Source organism: Parasteatoda tepidariorum, chromosome 9, assembly GCF_982258835.1.
Source record: "Parasteatoda tepidariorum strain Cologne lab strain chromosome 9, Ptep-v5.0, whole genome shotgun sequence".
NCBI classification, from domain to species: domain Eukaryota; kingdom Metazoa; phylum Arthropoda; class Arachnida; order Araneae; family Theridiidae; genus Parasteatoda; species Parasteatoda tepidariorum.
In genome coordinates, this window is record NC_141763.1 from 87165481 (window position 1) to 87179643 (window position 14163).

The window sequence follows — 14163 nt, forward strand, 5'->3', positions numbered from 1 at the left end:
TGTAGTTAACAAAGTATAAAAATTATTTTCAGATACGTTAATATATATATATTGTCTCTCTATACGAAGATACAAACATTGCATTCTCGTACAAACTAACATACATGTATCATAAATGCATAATTATATGTACTAAGCATGTACTTATTGCATTAAGTATATTGCAATACACTAATTATGTGTATTGTACGTACAAATAACGTTTGTGCATACATTTAATATAAATATATAGGAATCACAAATTGTATGTTCCGACTAGCGTACATTCTATGTACCTAAAGATATGTAAATCCATGCATACTTTCATATTGAATTTGCATATAGTATACAATCGAAGTAACTTGTAATCGCATAGTTTGATTACAAGTAATCGCAATTACTTGTAATCCTGATGACATGCAATAATGATTACATGTAATGATATATTTTGATTACTTGAAATCATAGTTACTCGTAACCGTTATTGTTCAGATTACTTGTAATCGCAATTACTTGGAATCATGATTACAGTTGTAATCAAAATTTTGGAGAATTGTAATCAAGATTACAAGTAAGTGATTACTGTGATCAATTATTGTAATCAAGATTACAAGTAAATGATTCCTGTTATCAATTATTGTAATCATTATTACAAATAATTGATTACTGTAATCGACTATGCTATCTTGATTACAGCTGTAATCAAAGTTGTAATCACGATTACAAGTAATTGATTATTGTAATTGTTTGCTGTAATCGCGATTACAGTTGTAATCAAAATTATGTTACCTTGTAATCCTGATTACAAGCAATTGATTGCTGTAATAAAAAAATGTAATCGATTACATTTTTGTCCAAATCTGCAGTGCACTACCGATCAGGCTATCCCGGCTCATAAAACGTAGTGGTAAACTCATAGGTATTAAAATGCATTTTATTTTTCGAATTTTTACTCCACTATTTAATTTATTTAAGGATAGTACGAATTCGAGAAAAGCTCACTCATTTTATAAATTAGTGAAATCAATTTATGTTATTTTGTAAATAAAATATATTTGTATAAAAATAGTGAACTCCAGACCTCTCTAAACGTTAAAATGGTATTTTGAAAAATGAATTTCCAGTTAGACGTTTTAACACTAGCCCGACACCTATGTGCACTTACTAGCCTAGTGTAATTTTCAGTTCTCAAGAAGTATGAAATTGTAATTAAAGTAAAAATTAAGAAGTTACTTTCCCACAGCAGGAACATTGCTTCATATTTTTTATACTTAAACGTTTTGTTTAATGCTTTGACATGCAACTGCATAGGAAAATTGGACACAGTTTTTTTCTCTGGCCAAAATTTGCAGCGAGCCTTTGTTAGGTAAGTAACAGAAGTATTCCATTTGTTTTCTCAAACCCCGTTGAAACAATCCTGTCAACGAATAGATCTTGCCGACGAAATGACTTTGTCGACGAATCAAGACGGATTCCAAAACGACCCGTTCAATAACCCTGCGGATGAAACAACTAAGTCGATGAAAAGACCTTTTCAATAAAAAGGTCCTGAGGACGATATGACCCTCGTCGATGTAACAGCTCAGTCGAAGAAATGGCCTATAGACGAAACAACCCTCTCCAAAAAAATAACCTAGTCGATGAAGAAGTGTCGATAAAGTGATCTGTCGATGTAATGATTGTCGATGAAGTGAACTAGACCCCCTTCAGAAAGTGACGAAAATCAAATGGCTCGGAAGTGATCAGATCAAATTGCTTGGAAGTTTATCATCCATATTCTCATTTGAATCATTGCAGTCGTAATACAGCAGATTACTATGAACAAGTCTGTATGCAGAAGGTTATAATAAGGAAATCGCCAGAAAGCGATCAGGTTAAATCTCTGGAAAAGTTGTCCTCCAAGCACCCTCTGATTCATTGGAATTGAAGTATTGTAGCAAATTGCAATTAGCAAGACTGTAAACAGAAGGTTACGATCTTGAAATTTCTAGGAAGAAATCAGATTAAATAGTTAGAAATATTATCTTCCCAGCGTCTTTTGAATCATTAGAATTCACGTATTACAGCATATTACCATGAACAACCCTGCATTCAGAAGGTTACAATCAAGTTTGACTTTTTGATGTCTTAATGAACTTGTATAATGGATTTTTGTAACAAAATATATTCGAATTATTTACTTGTATCTGATCTACCATATGCAATTTTATCAATAATTAGCTTTGACTGAGGAAGCAAGAAATGAAATTTGTTTCCAGTCGTTACAAACGCAGGAAATTAATTTTATCTTGTAAACTTTAGATCACGATTTCTAAGATGGAGAAACTAAATGCGTAAGCGGGTTGTATTATCTGAAATTTTTATCTTAACTGAATATTTACTTTACTAATTGTATTTTTTATAGAGGTACTGAAGAATTACAGAGATTGCTTATTTAATCTTACAAAATAACATAATAACATTTAACGTCACGAAATTAATATATATATATATAAACGGGTGGCTTCTGACTTAAAAGCATTAACTATAGAGAAAAGGTTCAACTAGATATCATACAAAATGAAATTCCTTATTTTTATTCTCATATCAAGTTTATCATTTGTTTGGGTAAGTACCATTAATAATTTATTTACCATGTATTTTGCTTCATCATACTTTTTATAACGACAGCAAAAATGTATAGTTAAAAAACGAAAGAAAACACATACAAATTTTTAATTAAATTATGTACTTTGCTGCGTTGAGGGTTAAATGGAAAAAAGTTTACAATTAATGATGAGTTTAACTTGAAGCAGAAAGGATAATTTTTGGGGAAAATTTATTAATTATTTGTAGTTTTGCTCGAAACATGTCTATATATCACCAACTGGACAGCCCATGCAAGATTATTTGTGAAATTTGTTTTTTTTTTTTAAATACTGCATTCTAAGAACTGGTGTAATATCTCTTTGATTTTGACGTTGAAAAACTAAAGCAAAAAGTATGAAGGAGCAATTTACTTATAATTAACCCTAAAACGAGCTTTCATAGACATTTATTAATGTGAAACTTAATTAAACTCTCCTAATAGAAAAAAGTTTATTATCAAACTTATGCGCATTTGCACAATACGGGAATTATTTTTGCTCCTGGAGATGCTGATATAGGCGCACTTTCGATGCATCAAGAAATTCTTTACAGTTGAAATATGAGTTGGCATATGTTTGCTGACGTCTTAAACACTAGTATGCATCTACAAAACAAAAATTCTACCTTTAAAGTATAGAAGTAAGTTCTTGGTTGTGTACTACGATTATTTAATTTTATAATAATTTAATTTAAACTTCAATTTTTTAGTCTTTTTAAAGTGCATCAAATAATTTTATAAGATATCATTTCTATCTGTTTCTTTTCTGTTAAGTTAAGTTCGTATTTGATTCTGGAAGTAAATTTTATTTTAAGAATTAGTGTATATGCATCCAAGGAAAATGACTCCTTATATAATATCGTAAAAATAACTTTACTAACTCTTATGTGCATAGAATCTTACTATACTGAGAAATTTTAGTGTTATCTACTGAATATCAAATATAGTGGAAATTTTAGTGTTACCGAATATCTTATATTGTATACATTACACCAAGTAGTGTAAGAGAACATTTTAAAAGTAGAACATTCATAAATTCATTCACATTTCATTTAAAGAATGCCTCAAGATGAGTTTTTTTCACCTTTGATTTTACCAATTATTTAAAAACAATTTCTATCTGAAGACTAATGCTGGTGGAAGCTTTATAACTTACGCGATATTTCTGTTAATTTTGTTAACTATTTAAAATTGCATTCTTTAAAATAATATAAAACAATAAAAAACAACGTATATCTAAGATTTATAATTTTTTTGCCTCTTACTAAGAAAATAATAACAAATAGTGAAAAGTTAGGTAAAAATGATAAAGTTAGTTTGGATTGAATAACCTTTGGATAAATGAACTTTATAATGCTGTGTTAAAATTCGAAATTTTTTTAATTCGCTTAAAATGCTTTCAAGATATGGTGAGATATGTAAAAAGTTAAATTAGCATTAGGTGGTCTAAACATTAAGCTGTTCGCTTTACTAAACTATTGGGACCATATTTCCCGCACATTTTGGAGATCTTTTGTGGAATTCGTTGAAAAAAGGTCTGTTTTATCAAAGAAAATACGCTTTTGTGTATGGTTCATAACTTAAAGTATCATCTGCTTCAATTAATTAGTTAACACTAAAATGTTTTATAAACTGGTAAAGAAAAATAATTCTGGAGGTTTTAGAATGATTTATATTGTTACCAAAAATTTTTATGTACTATATAGCTAAATTAATAGACAAATGATTATAATTAATTTAGGAGAAAAAGTAAAAAATCTCCATACTCTTATTGAAGCCAATGATTACTAAATTTCGGTAAAAAATGCTAATTAAAATAAAAGTATAATCTATGTAATAAAAAATTAATATTTCAATTAATAGTGTAAATAATTTAAATTAATAGTAATAATAATAAATAATAATAATTAATACTTTCAAAATTAATAGTGCAATGGTTCTTATTCGTCTACTAAAAGCGTAAACAATTATCATACTGTTGTGACGCCATTAATGCTGAATTAATCTAAAATTAAAAATAAATTATCTTCCGAAAAGCAAAACTTATGGATAAAAGATACTAATTCTTTCAGGAGGAACATGAGCAATCGCCGTCCTATTATTGATTGCTTAAATTGCGATACTAATATTGCTCATTAAAAATGCTGCTAAAATTCATTGGGTAATGGACACTTTAATTTGTATGGTAATTAGTGCAATTTTAACCAATACCAAATATTCTAATGTAGACAAAATTAGTCGATTTGTTACCTATTAAAACTGCATTAATACTGGGCTGTTTTAATATAGTTAATGTTGAAAGAGATGTTTTTCTGGTCTTTATCAGCGATAAGAACCAAAAAAATCGCTTAATTTGGGTAAGTTTTGAAATCCTTATTTTAAAAAATACTCAGTGCATTTAATCTTTATATTGATAGAAAGAACTATTAAAATGTTTTTTTTAATTTTGTATGGTAATTGGTGCAATTTTAACCAATAACAAATATACTAATGTAGACAAGGTTTTGACCATCATGAGTTGATCTCGAGCAATATCATTATTTCAAAGAATACTCAGTGCAGTCAATCTTTACATTGATAGAAGGAACTATTAAAATGTTTTTTTTTTAAATTTGTATGGTAATTTGTGCAATTTTAACCAATAACAAATATACTAACGTAGACAAGGTTTTGACCATCATGAGTTGATCTCGAGCAATATCATTATTTCAAAGAATACTCAGTGCAGTCAATCTTTACATTGATAGAAGGAACTACTGAAATTTTTTCACCTAATCTAATAATGCAATGGCCAGCGACAAAAAAATAATAATAAAGAAAAAGAAACTGGATTTGATTTAGCTTTATTAATTGAGTTGGTATAGTGATTTTCATTTTGAGCATGATTTCGCACTGTTTTTCAGTATCAGTTTATTAATTGTTAATTTTCTTTTTTCCTAGTAGTCAGCTTATTATAAATATAATTGAGTTCAAAATTTATATAAATTACAGTATATTCTCAATATATCAAAGTTAAAAGGATGCTAAAAAATTTCGAGATAACGAGTTTTCTAGATAGCAAATTCAGAGCTAAATTTGTTCCAAGCAGTAGAAAAATATATTCTAAAATATTTTAAAATATATAGAATTTTATTACTATTGTTGGGTATCCATTGTTTTTTTTATCAAATTTCGAAAGAGTTTATCTATTTGTTTTCTGGATGAATAAATAATACTATATATATATATATATATATATATATATATATATATATATATATATATATATATATATATATATATATATATATATATATATATATATATATATATATATATATATATATATATATATATATATATATATATATATATATATATATATATATATATATATATATATATATATATATATATATATATATATATATATATATATAGCCTTGCACATTGCAAAATGCCGTAAGGTGTCGAAAACCGCAATATCCAATTATCACAAACACACACATAAAACTAAAAATTTCTTTGTTAAGTATTTGAATAAATGTGGTTTTTAACCAATTAATTCGGCAGTTATGGCAGTTATATTTGACAGTTAAAACATGAAGATTTGGTGTTAAGCAATCACTAACATAATATATAAATATGGTTTCTGGAAAAAATTACACAACAATCTTACAGTATCGTATAATGTAAAAAAATTATTCATTATTGTACAAATGAAATATATAAAACACATTTCTTTTTTCCTCTTTGAAGGCTTAAAAAAACTATTTTATCAATGGAAAAATACTTTTAATCTTTGTCAGCTGCAGTGCAATTTTTTTTTTTACCATTATTGAATTATATATATTAGAATCACTTTCATTTTCGGAATTGGGGACTCTTTTGTTTTCATTGTTTTTACTTGATTACCTTTATTCTTTTTACTTTTGTGAACAAGAATATTTATCATTCAGTGACACTTACAGCATAACAAATAGGAAAGGTTAACTTCTTTTAGAAATGTTTAGAACTAAATTGTATTATGTTTAAACAGAAATTCTGGAAATTAAATGAATATAAATTCCGAAAAGAGTACAACTACCTTTCAGTATGGTAAGAAAAGGCTTCATTACAGTACTAACGGAATATACAAAATCCGTTTCTTTTTTTCTTTTTGAAACGGAAAAAGAAACGGATTTTGTATATTCCGTTAGTACTGTAATAAAGGAATATACAAAATCCGTTTCTTTTTTTCTTTTTGAAAACGGATAAAACTTATCTCAGAAATAGAAAAATATTTTTTATCTTTGTCAGCTAGAACGCAATTTTTTTTGCAGCAACTAAATCATAAATGTTAGAATCCCTACACACAGTTCCCCTACACACAGTTCCCCTATCAGTTAACATGGGAAAACCGGTTTTGCTATGCAGAGAAGACTGCAGGTTAAAATGCGACTTTTTACGTGCATAACCGTCAGTGGGTTAAGGGGAGAGATTAAGTAATTAAACATATGAGAAATGACAATAATTAAGTAAGAAAGCAAGAGACAACATACACGGATGATTCAGATCTTGACGACAAAAATTAATTAGTAATCAAAACTTAGAAAACAAATAAAATTATTGTAGTTTGAGTAATTGAAAAGAATTGAATGGATTAAGAAAAAAAATGAATGAAACTGTACATTAATCTACTATTGATCCCAACATCAAAAATTCCGCTCGACATCGAAGAAGGAATGAGAACATAATTCTTGATATTAGTGAAATTCACGCAATATATTATAGCCACGAGAGCTAATTTATTTATACTTGAAATAGTTTAATCCAAAATCAAGTTTCTTATCAAATAGACTAAGCTCAAAAATTTAGAAAAGCTCTGTCGAAACTAATTGGATATTGATTAATTTCAGGAAGTTTTAAAATCGATTCTAGTTAGAAGAAATAAAAAAACTAAGTTTCTTTTTCCGAACTATGCTCTTTCGAAGTATCGAAGTAAATTTTTGCAATACGCACATAATAATAGTGTATGGCAACATTTTACCATAGGACCGTTTTTAACCAAAGGTAAAATCACATTTGTGTAGTCTTTGGTTTTTCTTTACCTAGGAAACTTTTGCCGTAATGTTATGGTATGTTATCACATACAAATTTCTATTTCTACCATAGGCTAATGGTATGTTCCCATAGGAATGCTATACAAATTTCGATTGCAACCATAAATTGTAAAGATTGCAACCAGACTTAGGGTAAATTGTAAAGGGTGTCATAGGTAACCATAAGCGTATGGTGTCATATAAATGTGATACTAGTTTTTATAGTTACCATTGGCTTTAGATACCTTGCCATATAAATTTCTGTGGGTACTATAGGTTACCATAAGTGTACCTGAGACAGATTTTTCTAAGGCATGTATTGTAATGTTCTTAAATTTACACAATTATAAGCTTACAATACTGGTTGTTAAAATTATTATACGTTTGAAACATCCATACAAGAATCTAATTAAATAGTGCAAATGTACAACAATTATTCGTCAAATTTACGGAGCTCCGAAAACCTCATCCTGCTTCACCCACAAAATGTCACCCATGCAGATGCCTCACAAAATGTCACCGAAAAACTCACAAGTTACAAGTTTGCGGAGCTTCTTTACTCACAAGTTGTCACCCATGAAGGGAGATTAGACTGCTTTAAAATTTAATCAATTATTTATTATTAATCATTCACGTAATTTTATAGGTAGATAGGTACTTCGCACTTCGCGTCGCACTAGAGTTGCACAATGGGCTATTGACAACCGTCTGCGAAACATCCCTGATGATTATCCGAAGACATGCCATAGTAGTTTTGATCCTCTGCAGAGTGGACGGCTTTCCTGCTTTGGTTGCCCGACGACCTGTGCAAGATTTGAGCACTTTACGGTTGAACAGTTTAACGAGGTTGAACAGTTTAATAGGAAATGCACCGCATACCAGCGGTCCCTACGCAATCTGATCAAAGTGGTCACCCACCCGCTTACTGACCGCAGTCGGTGATGCTTGACTTCGGTGTTCTACTGGGAACTGTGTCTGTTCTACTGGAAACTGTGTTTTCTGCGGGACCACAATTTAATAGAGAATTTCAATGCGAAATTTGAAAATATAAAAAATTACAAAATTTACTATGTTAGGTAAAACCCTCTAGACCCCTTAAAATGCAGTTCCATTAAGCATAAACTGTTCAGAATATTAAGACTAATTTAGCCTTAAATTATTATGTAACCAGGGAAATTTAATAATCATAATTAAAATTAAAATAAAGCTTATTTTTAATGATAAAACTACTTTTGTACGCTTACTTTTTTTTCAAAAAAATATACGATTCTAAAACTACATTCAATAGTTTTTCTGTTTAATTTAATTTATAATAAATTTTACATGGAAAAAAAATTTACATAAAAATTCAGTTATTATTATAAATTTATTTAGTTCCTGGAAAAATTTACCAATAATTTCTTTGTTTTATACCATTTTTATTTATTATTTTATTGAGATTGAAAACTCATTAAAGGTAAATTTGTTTTCACTATTAACTGCTTTAAAAGGAAATTTTGCATAATAGAAAACTCAAATACCAAATCCCACCATAAAAATCATAAACGTACATCACATGTAACAAGCTACAAAATAGGATAGATTAATTTAATCTTAAGTATAATTAATCATCGAAATTAATTATACTTAAAATGAAAGGTATTTTTTTAGTAAATAATTCAGAAGAAAAATTCAGCAAAAATATTAAGGAAAAAAATAACTTAAAGCATTTAAAATTTATATATTAAGCCCCAGGATATCATTGGATAATTTATTCTTATTTACAGTAAATCAATAAAATTTAGTAACTGCATGGCATTGATGCCGGCTTTAAGTGAGCGAAAAATGGTAAACTTATTTACGTTGTGTAAAAAAATTACAGCATAGAATAGAACTTTTTTTACTCTTACAAACTCGTAGAGTTAATGGGAAAAATAGTTTCACTATAAATAGAAAATGTTCTATAAATTCGAAACTACTTACACGATATCTTATATGGGTAAGAAAAAAGCGAGTTATTAGTTTAATGAAACCCTTAAACACTGCCATTAAGAAGTTTTAAGGTTTGCTAAATCGATAAATTGCGTTAAACGGTTTTTGATTTGTTTGTGCGTATAAAGATATTAATAATACACAAAACATATGCCAATACCTTGAAAAAAAATTAAATTTATAATTACTAAATAAGAAAAAATCTAATTTTCGAGAAACAAGAAATACAGTCCGAATCTAAATTACACAGACCTGCGATGAAAAAAATACAAGAGGTCTAACAGCTGAACTTGATGTATTTTTTGGTGCTGAAATGAAAAATAATAATGAAAAATGTCCATCACGTCACGTTTTTTAGAAAAATTCAATTGTACTGGAATTTTTATGAACATGTACCACAAAAAAATTTTCGTTTTTGAATTTCTTCCCTTCTTGACTGACCAGCATTCTACTTTGGTGAAATCTACAGAAGTACCCCTCTATCATTATTTCTTGTCCCTCTCTCTGTAACAATCTCTCTCTACCAATAGCGCCGGAGAATCCTTATCTAGGTCCGCTGACCTCTCAGAAACCCTAACAAGAGTGATAGGGTGTCATTTTAAAGTTAGCTTTTTTCTGTGCGTTTCGTGAAACATGGCTTTGAGTTCAAAACATTGTGAAAATTTCCCAGATGACTTTTGTTATACATGCGGTGAATATAGTGCAATTAAAAATCGTATGAAGAGCATTAGATACTATGTAAGCTAACTTCATCTCGCATATTTTGACATGAACTCGGAGATCAGGACAAATCTTGGGCATCTCATAAAGTTTGTGTGCAGAGTCTCAATGATCTACTCTTATGGCATCAAGGAAAGAAGACTGCTTTACGATTTGGAATTCCTGGGACTTGGAGGGAGCCCCAAAACCACTTTGATGATTGTTATATTTATTCCTGCCATGTTCGTGGGTATAACCGGAAAAATCAAAGACTAATATCTTATCCTGATAGCATCCTCATGGACCTGATGTGCCTTTGCCTCTAGCTGAATTGCCAATCATCTCTTCAGAGTCTTCAGACTCGGAACATCCAGAAGTTAAAGGCTCCGATATCGAATATAAACCATCTCTAGCCGGTTTACCTCAGCCCTCCTCTCAGGTTGAGCTTAATGATCTGACTAGAGATCTTGGCCTTTCGAAAAAGGCAGCTGAATTGTTAGGCTCCCGACTGAAAGAAAAAAACTTATTGGCCAAAGGAATTTCATTTTATTGGTACAGGAATCGTGAAAAGGAATTTATTAAGTACTTTGATGAAGAGGAGAGCTTGGTCTATTGTTCTGATGTTCCTGGATGAGCACATTCAATGTCATCTACAATAAAGATGAGTGGAGGCTGTTTATAGATTCATCTGAAAGAAGCCTCAAAGCTGTTCTTCTTTATCATAGGAGCCAGTATGCATCAGTACCAGCTGGACACTCAGTATATTTAAAAGAATGCTACGAAAACCTGGTTCTCGTCCTGAACAAAATAAAATATATCAACCACAGTTGAACCATTTGCGGTGATTTGAAAATTATCTCCATGCTTCTTAGTCAACAAGAGAGATTTATAAAGTAGCCATGCTTCATGTGTGAGTGGGACAGCCGTGACAAGACTCAACATTGGGTCAAAAAAGAATGGTCGAAAAGACAAAATTTTGACCCAGGCACCAAGAACGTTATTCGAAACAGCTTAGTTGATCCGAAAAAAGTACTGTTACCTCCGCTACATATAAAATTAGGTGTAATAAAGCAGTTTGTCAAGGCTGTTCCAAAAGATGATAATTGTTTCTAATACCTGTGCAAAAAGTTTTCCGGTTTATCCCAAGCTAAGTTGAAAGAAGGAATATTTGTTGATATCTGCAAACTCATGAAGGATAAAGAATTTGAGACTAACATGACAGAAACGGAAAAAGAAGCTTTAGTTGCTTTCAAAGATGTCATCAGTAAATTTCTGAGTCATTACAAGGATCCTGATTATAAGGAAATTGTAATGAAATTGCTGGACAAATTTAAAACGTTGGGTTATTCCATGAGAGTAAAAATGCATTTCCTTCACTCACGTGGACTTTTTCCCTGAAAATTTAGGAGCAGTCAGTGAAGAACAAAGGGAAAGGTTCCAACAAGATATCAGAGATATGGAGCGTAAATATCAAGGAAGATGCAACAGGAACAAGTTCGCTGACTACTTTTGGATGATAGCTTGGGATAAACCTGAGATTAAGCATAAAAGAAGATCATCAAAAATAAGTTTCGGAGAAAAACGAGTATATACTTAAATAGAAAATTTTCTCTTTTTTTTTTGCTTGCTTTGTTTTTTGTTTAAAACTTTCATATACACATACACAATATTTGTTATTCTTGGTTAACGTCAATTTTACGTAAGTTATCTCAATAAAAACAAATTAAAATGGTATGCTGGTGATTTTCTTCTAGAAACTGATGTAAAAAGTTTGAACACAAGGAACTTATTGTTTTATAGCAGAGGTGACTTCTGCGGCCTGGTAACAGTATTTTTTTATTCATTTTAACCTATAAAAAATTAGCTGATAGCTCAAAAATCAATTTTCTTTCTCAAGATTAAATTTTACATAGATCAAAATGAATGAAGAGAACAGTTACCAGATAGTACATTCAAAATTGTTTGAGAGAATTCCTTTCCAAATCGGAATGTTTTTAAGTCAAGATATTTCTTATAAACTTCCTATTTGCGTTCATTTTTAACGTTTTGCATTACAATGTTGACCAATTGATACGCAAACATAAATAAGTGTAAGCCGGTTTCAGTCGAATAAAAACAATAAGGCTGTATAGTATCATAAGATAATTAAGACTTTACGTAAAATCTTATAATTTGTCTAATAATTTGACCAGAAAAAAGAGCCCCAAAACGTATAAAACTTAAGAAATATTTGATTTTTTTTTCTTTTTATTTTATTTGTAAGCAATCTAAAAAGTTTTATATTTGTGAAAAACTTTTTAAAAGAAACGCAAAACTTATAGCCTTTTAAAGTGTAATCATGCGAAAGATTTCCACATCAATTAATTCGACATTTCTACACTTTCATGCACGTTTTTTTTCCTATTTAGAAAGAAATGCTTCCATTATAAAAAGAAGAAATCGCATTGGGAAAACATTTGATAAGTTTTTAAACAACCATCAATGCAATCATAGAAACATGGATTTAAAAGATGAATGATACTATGATATATTTAAAACGAAAAACAAGTGTTTAATATACGGTATTTCGAATAAAGTTTTTGGTGCGAAAGCAATTTAATGTCTGTTTAAGACTTTGGCTGAGCATACAAAAAATATTTCCAACTGTACTAAAATAGTATTTCTAACAAACTAAAGTTGTCAAGGAAAAAAAGTAGCATGAAGAATTAGAAATTTATACTATTTTTTTTTCATTTCTATCTACAGTTTCTAACAAATGGTTAAAATTCAAACTATAGTTAAAAATCAAACCCCACTTAGGGATTTACTAAAGCATTTTATTAGTGAATTCGAAGAAAAAATAAATTAGCTTTTAAAAATTGTCGTTTCTTTTAATAATAATATTGAATTTCAACAACTTTTGCTAATTGGCTGCATCTTCAAACCTAGCATCGAGGTTCTTCATGTACTTTGTTAAAATTTTTCTTCTAAAATTACGGTAAAAAGAACCCGGTAGCAGTCCATCACTTCAATTAAGAGTAAAGTTTATAGTAAAGATCATATTTTAAATATACAGTTTTGAAAGGTTTCAAAACTGTTTAACGGTTTTATAGCAATTTCCAACTAGCAAGGAAATACTAGACTTTGTTGCGTTAGGCAGCTTTACGGTATCGTATTATAATAGTCCAGGGTCACAAATCGGGGAGTACTGGACACTGAAAACTATTTCTGTGGTGAATGGAATGAGGAAATATTTTGGTTTCACTGCTGAGCCTCAAATCCTTATTCTGTTGTCAAAAAGCCCCTTCGTATATTAAAGGTTAGCAATAAAATTCTGGTTCTTTAACCGTATTAGGTGAAAGCAGTTAATAAACATTTTTCTCACAGGTAACAGCTTGAATACCATTTATGGTTATTTCACTGTTTTTTTTTAATATGGTAAAAAAACAATTAAATAAATTGTTATTTAACGATTTTTTCTGAGAAATTTCAAAGAGTGTAAGCAATAGTATTTTTTATTATTTCGATGATAGTTTATCATAATTTAGGAATTTTGCATAGCTAAATCTAAACAATTATTACGCACCTTTCAATACATAATTCGGTATCTATTGTCTTATAAAATATTATTGCACACTTACGTGGTATCTGTTGTTTTTCTTGAATAAAGGATTTTTCTTTCTTCGAATTGATCTACAACTTTGTCTTTTTACGCGTTTCTTTTAGAATTGTTGAAAACTAATGCACTGTTAAACATTTTAGTGTAACTCAGCACCAAATAGAGCGGCAACTACTCGATACCAAAGTGTAGGGAAACATCTTACATAGTATTTGGTTCTAGGGTTTTGA

General features: G+C 29.4%; 1 long non-coding RNA gene across 4 annotated transcripts in view; it reads left to right on the plus strand.

Annotated features, from left to right (window-relative positions):
• The first annotated feature begins 2474 nt into the window (after positions 1-2474).
• LOC139426799 (uncharacterized) overlaps positions 2475-14163 on the plus strand; it is a 93262-nt gene continuing 81573 nt past the window's right edge. For 3 of the 4 annotated variants that reach the window (XR_015429391.1, XR_015429390.1, XR_011638018.2), the window contains exon 1: positions 2475-2586. This is a non-coding gene — a long non-coding RNA (uncharacterized LOC139426799). Of the gene's footprint in view, positions 2587-4894; positions 4963-14163 lie in introns of all 4 variants that reach the window. The other variant, XR_015429392.1, reaches the window with a different exon arrangement.